The following is a 17,202-nucleotide window of genomic DNA, read 5'->3' as shown; positions in this document are numbered from 1 at the left end:
CCAACATGACATGGAGGGAAGAAGGAGACTCTAGAAGGGTCGATCTTCTCGAAGATCGAACAACTCACGGAATGAGACATAGGACCATCTCTCGGGTTGAGACACGAGATACACATCAAGAGGGGTGGAAAGAAACGGATGACGAAGGTTCACTAGGTAGACAACAATTTCACGCTTAAGAAGGTGGTAATCGATTGTCAACGTAGCGAGGACTTGAGTTGCCATGAAACCACAACGAGACACCTTCGGAACCGTGACTCGTAGATATCTCCCCTTAAGTGGCAAAAAGAATTACCTTTGATTCAGAGATCATTGAAACTCTTTAAACCAGCCTAAGACAATTCTCGAGCGATCGTTTGGAGGGGGTCGGTAGAATGGCATACTCAAACTTGGATGATGTGGATTACCTTGTTGAAGACAACGCAATGGATGAATTTGCTTATCACCGGAAATGGAAGAGACCCATGGTAGAATGGCACATTGGTGGTGCAAGCTGGGAACAAAATGCAAATGCTGGGAATGATTCTGGTAACTGGGGAAGAGCCCAACAATAGGGAGTGAATTCACTGTTTGAAGAGGTCATAGCATTGCCGAGGAAACTGAGGGAAATCCCAGTTAGAGCCGATGATAACACGTAGCGCTTGTGCGTGCTCTCAAGAACTTGAGCATTTCCATAATCATCAAGGTTTTACCAACATCCGTGTCAAGGGTCCGGTAAACAACTTACTACCATGATGAATGGTGATGGAGGATGCAGATGCAAAGGAAGATAACACCTTCTCAGATTTCACCCTTGGCGGGGCCAAGGAAATAAAATCTGGATAATCGACCGAGAGACATTTAGCACTCCGCTTCTAATGTTCTCCTTGATGTGCTAGTGTAACCCATTCATAGATATGGTTTGATAACTAGAACATCAAGTAAAGGTCGGACTTCGGGAGCAACAGAATCCATAAGGAACAGTTACGGAGGTAAATCCTACGAAATCCTTATGGGGAGGTGGCCAACTTCTTCAATCAAGATACTGCAATAATAGGTCTTCCGGCGGGGTGTGTTGGCCATGACATCCACTTTACCGGTTTCCGAGGGACCGATATTATAGTTCTTGGGAAATGTTCCAAACCATCATATCTGCCTGAGATTCAGATCCGGTTGGTGTCAGGATATTCCAGACTCATCGAGTCTAGGAAGAAAAACGAAAGTTTGCAACACAAATCGACAGGATGACGCTGCGAGATTCTCGGGAAATGAACTACGATAGCAACTCCAAAACATGAGCTGGTTCTGCTACAAACATGTGAACACGTTGTCCCAGACAAGCGTGCCCACATGGTAGTCTTACAATAAAACACTACCGAGTTCAGGAGGGGGGACCATCAACGAGGGTATCGAAATCCCTACATAAGTCCGGATTAGCTCTTATGAAGGAACTCCTTCTCCTTGAACAAATCAATCAGTGGCTTGGTGTGCTAGGGATACATATAGATTGAAGGTTGCAAGTCTTCAAACCACAGAATTCTTCGCACGTGTGCATGACTGATTTGGAATGATTCCAAAGAAAGCAACATTGACTTTCTCGAATCCACGGCGGCAACTTGCATCAGATGCACATGCATTAAAGAAAGTCACTACCTTCATCCAAACATATGCTTCATGAGCTAGCATGAACAAATGCTTTCAAAAGTTTCCAACACTAGCTTAATGTTCAACAAAATCATGGAGGAGATAAGGATGTTGTCAATGGGCTCAACAACAATTCATCTAGGTTTCCTTTTAAAAGGAATTCCATAGTTAAGTGAACACGGTGATAGCATTGGTCAGACCAAAGATGTAATGGTGTATGCTCGAGGGATCAACCACGAATAAGACAACATTACGAGCATCGTTGATACTGATTTGACTTGACGATGGCCCACACTCAAATCAAAGGATTGATAAGACAATAGGTCCAACAACTGATCACAGGGACCAATCGATGAAGATATCATCTTTCTTCAACACACACTACACAAGAATATCCCTTTGGAACGAACTAAGTTAGGCAAGATTTTATCTTCCAACTCTCCAAGTTGTTGTCTAGCTTAACCAACTAGCTCAGGGTATCCAACACGGATTCTTGAAGAAGGAGTGGTTTACAGGAATAAACCAACTTGATCACGAACTCAACATAGCGGTCAGGTGACAACCTGGTAATACTTCTGAGAAGATATTCAGAAAATCACGAACCACCGGTATGTTACTAAGCTCGAGAACAATCTTGCTTTTCAGGGCAAGACGATATGATCAATAGGGCAAGGATTTGAAATAATCCTAACTCATCGATCGAGGAGTGAACCAGGAGAATGGACTAGGTAGCACGATCAATCTTAGAATGATGATTCAATAACCAACACACTAAGAATGAAATTATTGTCCTTTAACTACCCAGCAACGAGGTTGCTAGGCGTATTGATTTCACACATCACAATTCATTTGTCGGTATTCCGGTTGCATCAACACGAAGACCGAGGAATGACTAATGATGGCAAGAAGTATCACTGTACCAAGAGTTCATAGGATGGTGTGCAATTCCTATAACAATCCCGATATAAAGATGGTAACACTCCAAGGTAGAACAGAACAAAAGCTGGATTAGCAATTTGATCTGCGGAGCACAACTTATTTGACCCAATCCTGGATATGGAAGAGGTACTGGAGTTTGTTTCTGCTAGTCATTCCACGATAGAATGGCTTGACGGACCACAAGAGTAATAGGCATCGATAAACGAACGCACGCATACTCTTGACTATCAATTGATAGACGAAGGTCAGTAGACAACTAAAGAGGGACAACTCAAAGGAACATATAACTTTCTGAGTTGTGGATACATGGGTTGGTATGCCGAACAAAGTTCAACATAATTCTTTCGGATAACCCATGCAGAAAGGTTGAGCTGGCAGAGTCACAATATAGCATGGAGAACTCATCAAGAATAATCCTGTTGTGATATTTCAGTTCAACGAGGAACTTCTGCCATAAGTAGTTCATGGTATTTGGGAGAAGAAGATACCACGGACTTCAAGGACTATCGCAAAGGTTACTAATATCCTAGGGGAGCTAGCAATTACTATCAACATGAAGTAAGTAGGGTGAATCTCGGGTTCAAACCCAGGAGTAGAATACCTACTACTAAGTGGCATCACGGGATGCTTTCGAGAATAAAAGCCAGAATCATCACACTGGGACACAAAACATGGCTAGACTACTAGATGATCCCCTGAGACACCTAGGGTCATAATAATAACTCCAACATAAAGATCGAGGCAGTAGAGTACCTCAACTCAACAATTTGTGTGATTAACCTGGCCTAAAAGACATTGAAACCAGAGGAAAAGGATTTTGCAAATGCATCAGACTATTTAGAAACCTGGGATGACTCGGATAGCATAACAGCTATAAATGCTCAAAAAGATTTGAGACATACTACAAAATGGTGGCATAACCACTCAGAAGCACAATATCAAGGTTCCGAGATCAACAATTAACATACGGAAGTAGTAGGAACTGAACTAGACTTAAATCCAACAATCTTATAAGTCTACTGATTAGTAACACGTGGTCCTAATAGCAAGAAGAGATAGCCTAGTTCTTAATCCCCGTAGGAAAGATAAGATGACTCAGATCAGAAGGGCATAAGGTATAAGGAGTAAAAAGAGCCTTACGTTCCATCCCACAATCAATTCCCTTACATAACTAAAGAATTTCTAGACTCAACTTCGACCAGTTTGGCTTGGTAATCCTACAGGCAGTCAAGCTCTGATACCAACGCTGTCAGGACCCCGACTCAATGCCACATCGATCTAGCATGTAACACCTCATATCACTTTGCGGCCTCACGCACGGTATTCCCACGGGTGTCGCCTTACCTTAGCCCGGGGCCGTTTGCGCCTTTTGGCACACGTATATGACGGTGTCGCTAGCATCCATATGATAAGGAGCCCGGGCTGACATGGCTAGTCGTAAACCCAAAGTGGCACAGACTTACAGGGACAGGCATTCATGACCCAGCATCGAACGTGTCGGTCATCAGCGAGTGAATCCAGGCTGTAGCACTGGGCTAGCAGGACTCCGGTGAACCGGGCTGTAGCGGGCTAACAGGACTCCGATATTCATCGCGTGACATTTCCCCGAAGGGACAGACACAGGAACGAAGAAGGACACATGCCGGCCAGCCTAAGTGTTCCGGAGCAGTAGCAAGCTACCATGGCTCGGTGGAAACACTAGGAGACATTTCCCGGTAAGAGAGGCTACTAAAGATAAACAACTAGATGGTCAGATCCCACACATACCAAGCATTTCAATAGCATACACACAATATGCTCGATATGTGCAAATACAACATGGCATCACAACATGACTCTACGACTCAAGTAATTTATTCAATAGGCTCCGAGGAGCGAGATATTACAAACATGGGTCTCATGACCCAACAATCAGAGCATACAAGTCAAAGCACAAGCGGAAGCTACCATGTCTGGGTACAGACATCTATAACTGAAAAAGGCTGAGAAGCCTGACTATCTACCAGATCCTGCCGAGGCACAAGATCGTAGCTGAGGTAACAAGCTAAACATCGAAGACCACGCGAACTACTAGTGAGACCGAAGTCTCTCTGCAAAACATAAAATAGGCAAACGTGAGTACAAATGTACCCAGCAAGACTTACATCAGAACTAACTACATATGCATCATTATCAACAAAGGGATGGTGGGGCTTAACTGCAGCAAGCCAGCTTTGACTCGGTGGCTATCCTGAACTACGACTGCAAGTAACTCTTTTGAGGTGGCGCACACGAGTCCACATATTCACCATATCAATACACCACTATGGATCCGCTCCCGTCTACCTATGAGAACGCCATCCATAGCACTCACGCTTATCTTGCGTATTTTAGAGTATCCACTTTCACTTGTCTATGAACTGATATAAGCAACCCAGAAGTCCTTTTCCGCGGACACGGCTATTCGAATAGATCATATTAACCCTGCAGGGGTGTACTTCTTCACACACGCTCTCACCACTTACCGCCGTTTACACGACATGTACTCGGCAACCTTCAAGCGGAAGCCCAAGGTGGGTGTCGGCCACGGCCTACCTAAACACTCGAGTCTCTAGTCCAGGTTTATCGCCTATTCGGGTTCCATCCATGAGGAGATCCGGCCGGAGTTTCGCTCACAGCCCCAAACGATGTGAATAGGGTTCCGTGACACCAAACGGGCGCCCGATATACCCGGCCACATGCCTACCGCATCACAGCCCACCCCTCCGGTCAGCGCTGCCCACGGCCTCCAGCATACTACAAACACCAGAAACTACTTGCAACTCCTGGACAGAGGACAAGGGTGATCAAGAAGCCGAGAGGGTCCATTGGTTTCGGGCCCAATGCGTGGTAGTAGCTGAATCATGGATCACAAACATAGAACTCAGTTCCTGAGGACGGCTGCAATGAGACAACCCACCATGTACTCCTACATGGCCTCTCACCGCTACCTTTGCCAAATCGTGTTCACACACTTAGCTCACACACAGTAGGACATGTTCACACGCCTCTGATTCATCCCCGATGAATCAGACCTGACTCAACTCTAAGCAGTAGCAGGCATGACAAACAAACATGAATGAGTAGGCACAACAGGGCTCAAACAACTCCTACTCATGCTAGTGGGTTTCATCTAATTACTGTGGAATGACAGGTCATGCAGAGGATAAAGGGGTTCAGCTACCGCAGCAAGTAACAGATGAATCGATGTTGTCCTAATGCAGTAAAAGAGAGCAGGAGCGAGAGAGTGGGATTTTATCGGAATGAACAAGGGGGTTTTGCTTGCCTGGCACTTCTGAAGATAACATTGAGTCTTCATCAGTGTCAACGATCACATCATCGGTATCACGTCGCGGAGCTGCAGGGAGGGTTAGTGGGCTCGGGGGCGGCCGGAGTGCAGCGAATCGACGACGACGATCTCCGGTGGCCGAGGAGGGGAACGGCGACGTGGGCGGCGATGCAGGGCTCCCGGCGTTGCGTAGCTCCATGGAGAGGTCGGGGGCGTCGAGGCGGAGCCTTTGGTCACTCTGGTGGGGTGGAACGACGGTGGTGGCTACGGCTGCGACGAGCGGCGGCGACGGCGGTCCTCGGTCGCGCGAGTGAGAGAGCCAGAGAAGAGAGAAGAAGGAATGAGGGAGAGTGAGAGCGGTCCAGGGGGGTGCGTGGCATCCTCAGGGCGACGGGGAGACAGGCAGAGAGGCAGGAGGTGGCCTGGGCGTGTGCCCGCGCGCTCCGGCCACGCGCCTGCGCCTACTGGCGCGAGGAGGAAGGCGACAGGGGGGGGGGAGTGGTGGGCTGGGCCTGCCAGCTAGGCGGCCAGGTAGGTTTGGGCCGAGTGGGCTGACAGGTGACTTCCTTATCTCTCTCTGTCTTTTATTTTCTGTTCTGATTTATTTAATTTATTTTGCCACTGTTTTGAATTTAAAATAATTCAAACAATGCCAAAAACTCCTCTGAATATTTTATATTGCTAGATGGACTCTTCCAAAAGCTTATAAAATATTTCAGGGGTATTTGAAATTATATTCTAATTATATGAATATAATTCAAATTCAAATAGCTAATGAATTAAATCCAAAGTCCCAAAAATAATTCCTTAAAAATGTTCAATATTTTGGTTGGGACCAGAACCCTTACCAAAAATTATCAAACATTTAAGAAGAGCATTTTGGAGCAATGAATGAGATTTCTAGGGTTTTTGCCCCCCTTTTATTTAAGTTTTTGAGGCTTCCAAAATTCCTCAGTTCAAGTTTCGAAAATATAGACATGATGCACACATGAAGCTAGCCTAGAGCACTACCAGTAGCTAGGGATGTGACAGACTGCTGCCGTTCATTACTGACGAAGAGCATTGGAATGAAGAGTTTCTGCTTCAATTCTATGCCACACTTCACATCAGAGGGTACAGCAAAGATCCGAAGACTTGGGTCCTGGAGTGGATGATTGGCAACGTTCATCACGAAGCCAATGCATTTGACATCATTGAGCTCACTGGCTTGCCCACTCCTGGCGATCTCTTCGAGCAAGGCTGTCAGCTCCATACTGAAGCTATTTAGAGCATCTTTCAGTGGCCTGAACCTGATATGAGTCAGATGCTCAACATGATGAAGCCATTGCCCCAAGATGCTGCTTATCCCATAGAGTTCTTCGTTGAAGACCTTGAGTATCTGCCAAGAACCATCTATCACATCATCAGGCAAACTCTCTGGCCCATCAAAGGGCACTCTCCAAATGCCAAGCTTGAGGGTGCAATGAAGACTTTGATCTTCTATATACTTCATGGCAAATGCTTCAATGCATAGGATTTCTTCATATGCCAACTTGCTGCATCAGGCACTGATCTGTTTGGTTTGAAATTCTACGCCCCTTGGGTCATGCGGCTGATCAAGCTACACTCCGCTATCTCGTATCAGCCCTCAGCCCACAACCATCGGATCTTCTTGCCTGATGTGAACATATCTACTGAAGCCATATATTCTGAGCCTGCCAAGAAACCTCTAAGTCTTCAGAATGCAGAACATCAGAGCTTCACTCAGAACATTGAAGGAGTTGAAGCAGTTTCTCGGGTGTATCCTTTGGCTGGCACTACACGTGCACCACACCCTGCTTCCATTGAAGCCACTGATAGTGCAACTGCTCCAAGACCCAAGAAGCGCACTCGTGTTCTCAACGACCGAGAGCTTCTTGTGGCTCTACATCAGAAACAGGATAGGCATCATGACTGGCTGAAGCGTCAGATGAAAAGCCTCTTGGTGGAAGTAAATCGTGTTCGCAATCTTGCCACCAAGAATGCCTTCGTTGCCCATGAAACCTGTCGCCGCACATGGAAAGGGCTCACGATGATGTGTTCTAAAGCTGATCTTCAAGAGGATGGCTTCACTGAGAGATTCAAGTTTGACTCCACACCTCCTCGAAGGGCTGTGCTGCTAGGAACTCCATCCCTTGAAGACTCCGAGTTCTCTTCCTCTGCTGCCACAGTGACTGCCAGAATTATTGAGGAAGAAGACGATGCTACTTCACCGCCACCTCCTTCAGCACCTCCAAGCTCTTCAGCACCGCCAAACAACACCAACAACCCTGCTACTTCACCTACTCCTCATGGGAACGAGTAGAGGCTCTATGTCTTCAAACCTTTTTGGTCATTACTGACAAAAGGGGGAGAAGCATATGAGATTGATAGTCTTCAAGCGGGTCCATATGGGCGGGTGCTTTATATTTTGCTTCGTGCTTACAACTCTCATTTTTGCTAAATTTGGTTCTTATGAGTTGTAACACTTAAACTAGATGGTCGTCTGCTACTTATTTGCCACCTTGTTTTGCGAAGATAAATTCCGCATGTGCGATGATAAATTCCGCACTTAGTTCATTCTGCAGACGTCCATTTTCCATTATGCATGTCATTATCTTCATATACTTTCACATGCATAGTCGATTGTCATCATAAGTTGAAGTGGATCTCCACAAATACAACCTGCCATGTGCATTTTCATTCCAAACGCAAATTACTTATATGCACATCTTCAGGGGGAGCCCTTGCAACTTATGAAGACAATTCCTTATCCCTTACAATTTCACAGATTATATTCCCCGTTGAAAACTTCAACTAGTTTGTCATCAATCACCAAAAAGGGGGAGATTGTAAGTGCATCTAGTGCCACCCCTAGTTGGTTTTGGAGTATTGACGACAAACCTAGTTGAGGGACTAATGTGTTTGTGAGAATTGCAGGATAACACAGGTAGAAGTCCCTAATTGATTCGGTTTTCCTACCAGAGATGACCCCTAAAAATGTATGAAGACATTGAAGACAAAGGTGGTATATGAAGATATTCACATTGAAGACTATGACAGGAGAAGACACCACATGAAGCCTATGGAGATCGAAGACTTAGCTCTTTCGTAGTTCTTTTTCTTTTGTGTTGAGTCATAGGAACCACCGTACTGTTAAGTGGGGTCCAAGAGAACCAGTCAGAATGACTGAAGTGATGCCTAACCAAAAACCTATGTCTTCGAGTGAAGACTATGAGAGCGAATCTTGTCCAGAGTCGGACAAGTCAGCTTTGCTTGTAGCCCAAGTAAAGTTGCCGTGTGAGTTTGAAATCTGACCGTTGGAACACGTGTCAGTTCCTTAGTGACCCAGGGTCATTTCGGACAAATCAGGTCGGGTTGCCAAGTGGCTATAAATAGCCCACCCCCTACAACCATAAATGGTTGGCTGCTCAGATTGAGAGAACGGCTTTTGTCGTGTGAGAGCAACCCACCTCGAAGCCTTTGAGAGAAAATTCCTTGCGAGGATAAAGCCCTAACCACCCAGAGCCAAAGAGAATTGGGCATCACTTAAGTCTTCTTGTCTGTGTGATCTAAAGACTTATTACACTTGAGGACTATGCATCCTCCAGCCGGTTAGGCGTCGCGTTCTGAGCATCCAAGAGACATTATGGATTGCCGGTGAACGAAGTCTGTGAAGGTTTGGGAGTCTACCTTGAAGACTTAACAGAGTGATTGGGCGAGGTCTGTGTGACCTTAGCTCAAGGAGAATACGGTGAGGACTGGGTGTCCTGAGCTGCGTGTTCAGGACTGGGTGTCCGGGACTGTGTGTCCTAAGGTTTAAATACCTAGCCGCTCCAACGAGACGTACAGTTGTCACAGCAACTGGAACTGGTCCAACAAATCATTGTCTTCAACGAGTCACTGGTTTCATCTTCCCTTCCCTTTACTTACTGTTACTCTTTGTGAAGTCATTGTATGATTGCACTGTCTTTTGTCTTCACTGAGTGCTGCGTGTTCTATTTGGCTTCATAATATCTTCCTACCTGATCCTTACTACCTAGCTACTATTAGTCTTCGCGCTTTCACTTCATTGAATACTTGACTATGGCTTGCCTAGTGTAGTCTACCTTCCGCTGCATGGTAATAGGTTTATTTCTGTCGTTTGTCTTCGAAACTTCCACGTTTTGAAGACTTTCATAAAAATTGCCTATTCACCCCCCCTCTAGTCGATATAATGCACTTTCATGTACGTACACGTTCGCGACTGGAATGACAATGCTATGTACGCTTTGACCAGGTGGGTCCCGACTGTCAGGCACTTCCTTGCCTGCGAAGATGTAGCTGGTGGGTCCAAGCAGTCAGGGGGCGAATCGTTTTTTTTGCCCAGACGCACTTCCTTGCATGCGAAGATGTAGCTGATGGGTCCCGGCAGTCAGGGGGAAACGTTTTTTCATGAAATACGATGGCCCGTCTGGTGGGTCCCGCTGTCAGGTGGAGGAATAATTATTTTGCATGTAATAAGGAGGCACTTCCTTGCTGCGGCCGTGGACCCAGCTGTCAGCCTCTCCACGTACAGTCCACGTCCGATGGAAGCCGTTCCTTGACCACGTTGACCACGCCGCACCGAGAGCACCAGGGTGGTGGACGACGGCGAGGCCTAGGAAGGGGACGACGCGGAGTCGGGGAAGACGCGGCAGTGGATGCCCACGCATAGAGGAGTACGAGGGTTCACTGGTTCGCTGCGGTGTGAGGCTACCGTCGCCGCAGAATAACAGGGGGTGTGGGTGAGTAGAGGGATGGCCTGGCCAGCGGTGGGAGTAGTAGGGGCGGTGAGGCCTCCGCCGCATCGCAGCCGGCCACGGGAGGCAGGAGCACGAGGCACGACCGACGCTGGTTTGGGCGGCTGGAGCAAGAAGACCAGAGGTTGAAGATGCACTACGGCCGTTGGATGGACATCGTACGGTCACTGGAGCTAGAATCGTGTATATTGACTAAGTTGACAAAGCCCTCCATCCCCGTCAACTTAGTAGGCCCACAAGTCAGCCTCCCACCAAGGTGGGTCCCAGCTAGCAGGGGGTATTCATTTTTTTGAGTGTAAAAAGGAGGCACTTCCTTGCGTGCGAAGATATAGATGGTGGGTCCAAGCTGTCAGTGGCGGTAACGTTTTTTTTTTTGCAAAATACAGAGGCCCTTTCGGTGGGTCCCTGATGTTAGGTGGAAGAATCATTATTTTGCGTGTAATAAGGAGGCATTTCATTGCGTGCTGCCATGGACCCAGCTGTCGGCCTCTCCATGTACAGTCCAATTCAGATGCATGTCGGTCGTTGACCACGTTGACCAGGCCGCGCCGAGAGCACCAGGGCGGTGGACGACGACGAGGCCTAGGAAAGGAACGACACGGAGGCAGGGAAGACTTGGCAGTTGTTTCCCACGCAGAGGGGAGTACGACTGTACGAGGGTTTACTAGTTCGTCTGCCGTCGCCGGAGAATAACAGCAGGTGTGGGTGAGTAGAGGGATGGCTAGGCCAGCGATGGGAGTACGGTGGGGCGGTGAGGCCTGCACGGCAGCAGAGCCGGCCGCGGTGAGGAGGGAGCAGGCAGTCCCGTCGGCGCCTGTTTGAGCGGCTGGAGCAGGAAGAGCAGAGATTGAAAAAGCACGACGGCGGTTGGATGGCCATCCAACAGTCACTGCTTGTGCGTCAACCTTTTTTTAGGAAAGCTTCAATTCTGTGGAAAATAGCATACAACCCATCTGCCATTATTTCTAATAATTTACAGCCCATTTGCTAATTATTAAGGTTTTTTTGAAGCCCATATTCTTTTTGTTAGCATTACAGCCCATATTGTGGCCACGGTTAAAAAATTATACGAATTTTTTCATATTTCGGTGCGGTCCGAACTGTTTTTAATCCCAAAATTTCGAATCACATTCAAACTGATTTTAAAAATAAATGTATATCAATATAAAATCCAACAAATTCTCCACGCATAAAAATTAATGTAATTTTCAAATCTCGAAATGAAGAAAAGATATTTGAAACTAATTGCCGGTTCGATGTGTTTTAAAAATGTACAACCCATTTCTCATTACTGATGGGCCATTTTCTCGGCCAGCCGAATGAAAGCTCTCCTCGTCTTGAGAGATTTGCAGCCCAACAGGCCTGACAAAGCGAAAAACTGGGCTATGGCCATGGACCCAGCTGTCAGCCTCTCCACGAACAGTACTCTTCCGATGGAATGTCGTTGACCATGTTAACCACGCCACGCCAAGAGCACCAAGGCGGTGGACGACGGCGAGGCCTAGGAAGGGGACGATGCGGAGCCGGGGAAGACGCGGCAGTGGATGCCCACGCGGAGAGGAGTACGAGGGTTCACTGGTTCGGCTGCGGTGTGAGGCTGCCGTCGCCGTAGGGCCTGGCTAGCGGTGGGAGTAGTAGGGGGCGATGAGGTCTCATCGGCAGCACAGCCGGCCACTGGAGGCAGGAGCAGGCGGTCTCCCCGGCGCTGGTTTGGGCGGCTGGTGCAAGAAGAGCAGCGATTGAAGAAGCAACAGGACCGTTCGATTCAAATCCAACGGTTACTGCTGCTAGAATCGTTTGTTGACTAAGTTGACAAGCCCTGTGTACGCGTCAACTTAGTAGGCCCACAGGTCAGCCTCCCAACCGGTGCGCCCCAGATGTTAGTGGGAGGAATCATTTTTTTCGCGTAATAAGGAGGCAGTTGATTGCATGCGGCCAGGCCAGCGGAGGGAGTAGGGTGGGCCGGGGAAGCCTGCGCGGCATCACAGCAGGCCACAAGAGGAGGGAGCAGGCAGTCCCGCCGGCGCTAGTTTAGGCGGCTAGAGCAGGAAGATCAGAGATTGAAGAAGCACGACGGCCGTTGGATGGACATCCAACACTAACTGCTGCTAGAATTGTGTGTTCACTGACAAAGCCTTGTGTAAACAAGTCAGCCTCGAAATCTGTGGCGTGTACAGCCCATTTGCTATTATTTTTATAATTTTTACTCATTTTCTAATTCATATGGAATTTATTGCAGCCCGTTTTCCGTTTTTAGAATTGCTGGCCATTTTCTGGTCGGTACCAGGGTCAAAAAATTTACTAAATATGTGGGAAATTTTGAAAATTCGCAAAATTTTTGCTGGGGAACAAAATATTCTTAATCCAAAAATTAATAGCCATACTAAAACAAATTTAAAAATAAATTAGTACTATGTCATGTTAAATACAATGATATACGTATAAGATATCACTGAAGAACAAAAACAAAAAAAGAAACTTATATCCCATTTGCTATAATTTTTTTGGAATTTTCAACCCCTTTTGATATTACTTTTAACAGACATTGACCATACTCTTAAGCCAGGCCGGAATGCATCCATCCTCATCTTGAAAGATTTGCATCCCAGTAATTCGGAGAAAACAAATAGGCCTAGCTTGGGTATTCTTCAAAAGGAAATACTGGGCTACCTATTTTCCCAAAGAACTGGTGCATGAGCATTTAGCTTTATTTATTTATTTATTTACTTATTTATGTTTAGGGGACCATGAGCATGTACCTGGGCTGGATTCATGTGAGGGCCTCCCTTCCAGTTAATTATGGGATTCTCTATTGGGCCTTCATGAGTGGGCTGCATGTTATCAACAAGTGGAAAATGTGTTCCGAGTTTCAAAAAAAATGTGTTCCGTACGATAAATAGTATGCGCTATGTACGTTACGGGGCACTAAAGGATCGAACCATGCAACGACTTCCAAAACATTGTGTTTGTCATTCTAACAACACATTTATTCAACCAACAGATGAAATATACTACTGATTGTACATTGAAAACAGCAGCAGCAGCAACCAGGGTTGGGGGTGCAACAGAAGCAGTAAGCAGGACAGAAGAGTGAAGACGCAGCTCTCTCTTCCAAACCAAACATCAGCCATCATTACAAAAGGGCTACCAAAAAAGAACAAGTGTATGCATCAAACTAAATAAAGATCCTACTACACCAAGTGTACGCATCTAACTAACTTGCTCAGTTAGACATTACTATTTATTAAGCTGTGGAGATTGGCTGACGACTTGAACCAGATGGGTGCCTGACGGGGGAAACTCCAGCCAGCAGGTCAAAGTTTGATACTTGCTGCAGAGCGTGGCGGCACATATCAGGGTATGGTGCATGCAGAGACGCATGGTATGCTGTGTACACACAGTTTTTCCTGATGAACGAAACTGCGCTGCCATCATGATCCTTGCCGTCGGTTATCTCCTGGTTAATCGGATAATTCAGTCCGACAAACAGAGAGCGTGTGCCAAGGCTACTTAGCAGCCTCCAGTCAAAAATTCCTGAAGGCCCAGAGAAGCTGGGAGCCTGCTCAAAGACCTTGCAGTGACTGTGACTGTATTCCGCGAAACAACATGTTCGGTACGTGCGAACGATCATCAATCCTTCGCCGTCGTCTGATCGAGCCAGGAACCACCTGCAACTGCCATGCCACTTTTCTTTGAAATGTTCTAGGGTTAGAAAGGGTAGGGACACCAGGCGGCCTACAACATCATATCAAGTTGGAGTCAAATAAAAAAGGGCTCTTGGTTTAGTCAATCTTAAGAATAGCATGTTATGAGCATGAATATTTTTTCAGCAAATGTTGACAGTAATATAAGCAAGCCATCATGATATCATAGGAAAGTAACATACTGTTGTAACGGCCATTTGTAGCGATTATTGGAGTAGGCCAGCAAGACGTCCAGCCATAGAAGGAGTCGACAGCGTAAATGAAGCCCTTGTGTTCAATGGCATCAGAGAACCATGGAGGATGTATGATCCTGCGATGGACGTGTGGATTTATCCACTTACCGCAGTGACCTGTCAGATAGGCGAGATCGCGGTTGAAGAACGCAATTAGCCTGAAGTCTTTATAATTCGCAGATCTTGTGGGCACTTGGCAGATTACAACCTTGAGCAAATCAAACTTGGTATGATGTTGGCTACTGTAAGATTCCGAGTATTCTGGGCTACGGTGCCAAAGCAGTGCAGTGTTAATCAAAGGAAGGGGGTCAATCACCGGGTGTAGACCTCCACGAGCATCCAGCTTCCGCTACCGTTGATGAGCACCATCCAAGACGTGTTCATGCCGACCCAGTACATACCGTTAATGTAGTTGAGGCTGACGAGGATCGGATCGCAGTCAAGGGGGTTGATGCTCGCCACCCTATGATTGTTATGTTGCGTGACACGCCGTTTCTAAAGATCAGGCGGCATCAGCAAGCAAGGAGCTGCCTTAAAAAGCTCCGGCCTGAGGGCTTTGAGTAAACAGTACAGCCTCGACGAGCACGCGGCGAGCGGCATGGTACTAAGATTGTCCACACGCGAAACAATGAGCTTGATTACCTCTGTGGGGAGCGAATTCCAGCCACTCTTTCGGCGGACGCTGCTCGGTTCTGCCTTTGTTAGTGCTTGGGCTTCGGACGAGGGGGGAGGCGCCTTAGCGGGAATGGAAGATTGGACACAATTATGTGTGGACAAAGATGGAGAAGCGAATATGTGCTGTGGGAAGTGGACAGGTGATGATGACTACAGCATGCCGCTTGACTTACGAGACACATACCAGCAACGTAGGGTCATGTCAATGCCAGACAACTTGGTTGAGTGATCACAGTATTGGTACTCCCTACAATGCTATGCCCTAACTTGCTTGAGTAGAGTAGTAGAGTAGGACTCTGCTCTACCACTAGCATCGGAGGAGTAGTATATTCTAATCTAAAATAGTTACAAACTTCAATTCCCGAGCGTGGAACGACTATGAACCATGCTCAAAGACCGTGTCTATGTGGTGTTTGGACATGGGCGACAACCTCAACGCCAACGATGCTGCTCCCGTTGCACTGTATGTGTTTCTGTCCTTCCTGTTCGAAATCGTGGTAAAATTCATGTTTCTACTCTGTATCCTACTACTATGCTAGTCCACATGATTAGTTGCGAACGATGACTTCTTCCCCGACCTCGGCAACCTCATCCTCGACGGCATGGGCGGCAACGTCAACGCCGGCAACCAGTGAGATATAGGGTGTAGGAAGCGGTTTGGGAATTTGCATGCCTTTCCAACCAGTGAGATACTCTGTATAAAGTACGATAGAGAAATAACCACAGAGAAGGAAGCTAAAAGTAAACAATCAAACGAGCATTTTTGCATTTGTTTTGCATTGAATCGTTTCACAAGCTTGACTAGTGTTGTTTTTCTACTTTTACAAAAACCGCATCGTAATGTTAAAACGTGCATTTGCACGTACATAAGTAATAGTAGTACTCCCTCCGTCTAGGTGTATAAGTCTTCCCTCCTTCTTGGTCACGGTGCACAACCGAAGATCTGGACGGAGGGAGTAGCACAGTCTGCAAGCATATATCGAGAGAGACGTGTAGTGCGATAGTGGAAAAAAAATACTCGTATATGAGACCAGGTCTCACGGTTAGCAGGTGAGACCCATCCTAATGGATGACACATGGCTTTTAAGTGGGGGCTGGGGGATGCTTTGTGATTTGTGAATGCCACGTGTCATCCATCAGGATGGTTCTCGCGTGAGACCTGGTCTCATAGAATTATTTTCCTGTGATAGTATATAGTAAAGTTTGTGCTATATGCACGTACTTGCAAAATGCATACGAATACACAAGGTTTCCAAACTTTCCCTTTTACATACTTAATTAAGGACTCTAAAAATTCCTGAACGTTCGGGATTTACCATTTGCGTCCCAAAACTAATGAGATCACCTTATGAAAAAAAATTATACTCCTCCTAAAAGCCGCGGCGCTCGCAGGAGCGCTTGCGGCGCGCCACGAGTGCCCTGGTGCGCGGTCGTTTCCCAGCGCGCCGACACAACGCCTCTTCCTCAGCCTCGCAACTCGCGAGGTGCTGATTGGCGGCTTGCCTGCGGGAGAGTGCGATCTCACCGGTGTGGTGATCCGGTGCCAATAGGTACTCCTCCTCGTTGGAAGCATGCACCGGGTCCACGTACCGCCAAGCATAGATGAGGCGCTTGGGCTCGACTGCACTCAGGGCGTCGGCACGGGCGTCCTCTGCCACCCTCATGGCCCTCGCACGAGCCTTCTACCAAAGAGCCAATTGCCTGACTCTCTCGGACGCGACATAGGCCTCCCATGCAGCTTGTTCCGCGGTGCGCTTCTCTTCCTCGGCCTTCTTCTCTACCTCTATTTTGGCGCGCTCTAGTGGAGGCAAAGCCTCCCACAAGGCGACATCCATTTCTTTCCAAAGCTCCTCAAGGATGGGGGGGGCTCGGCGGGCGACGCGGCGTTCTCCTCGTAGCGGGGAGCCGACGCGTCCTCCGGCGCGCATGGTGGCGAGATTGGG

This window comes from Triticum aestivum, chromosome 1A (genome assembly GCF_018294505.1).
Source record: "Triticum aestivum cultivar Chinese Spring chromosome 1A, IWGSC CS RefSeq v2.1, whole genome shotgun sequence".
Classification (NCBI taxonomy): domain Eukaryota; kingdom Viridiplantae; phylum Streptophyta; class Magnoliopsida; order Poales; family Poaceae; genus Triticum; species Triticum aestivum.
The sequence above is the reverse complement of the archived record's forward strand: the minus strand, read 5'-3'. Positions refer to the sequence as shown.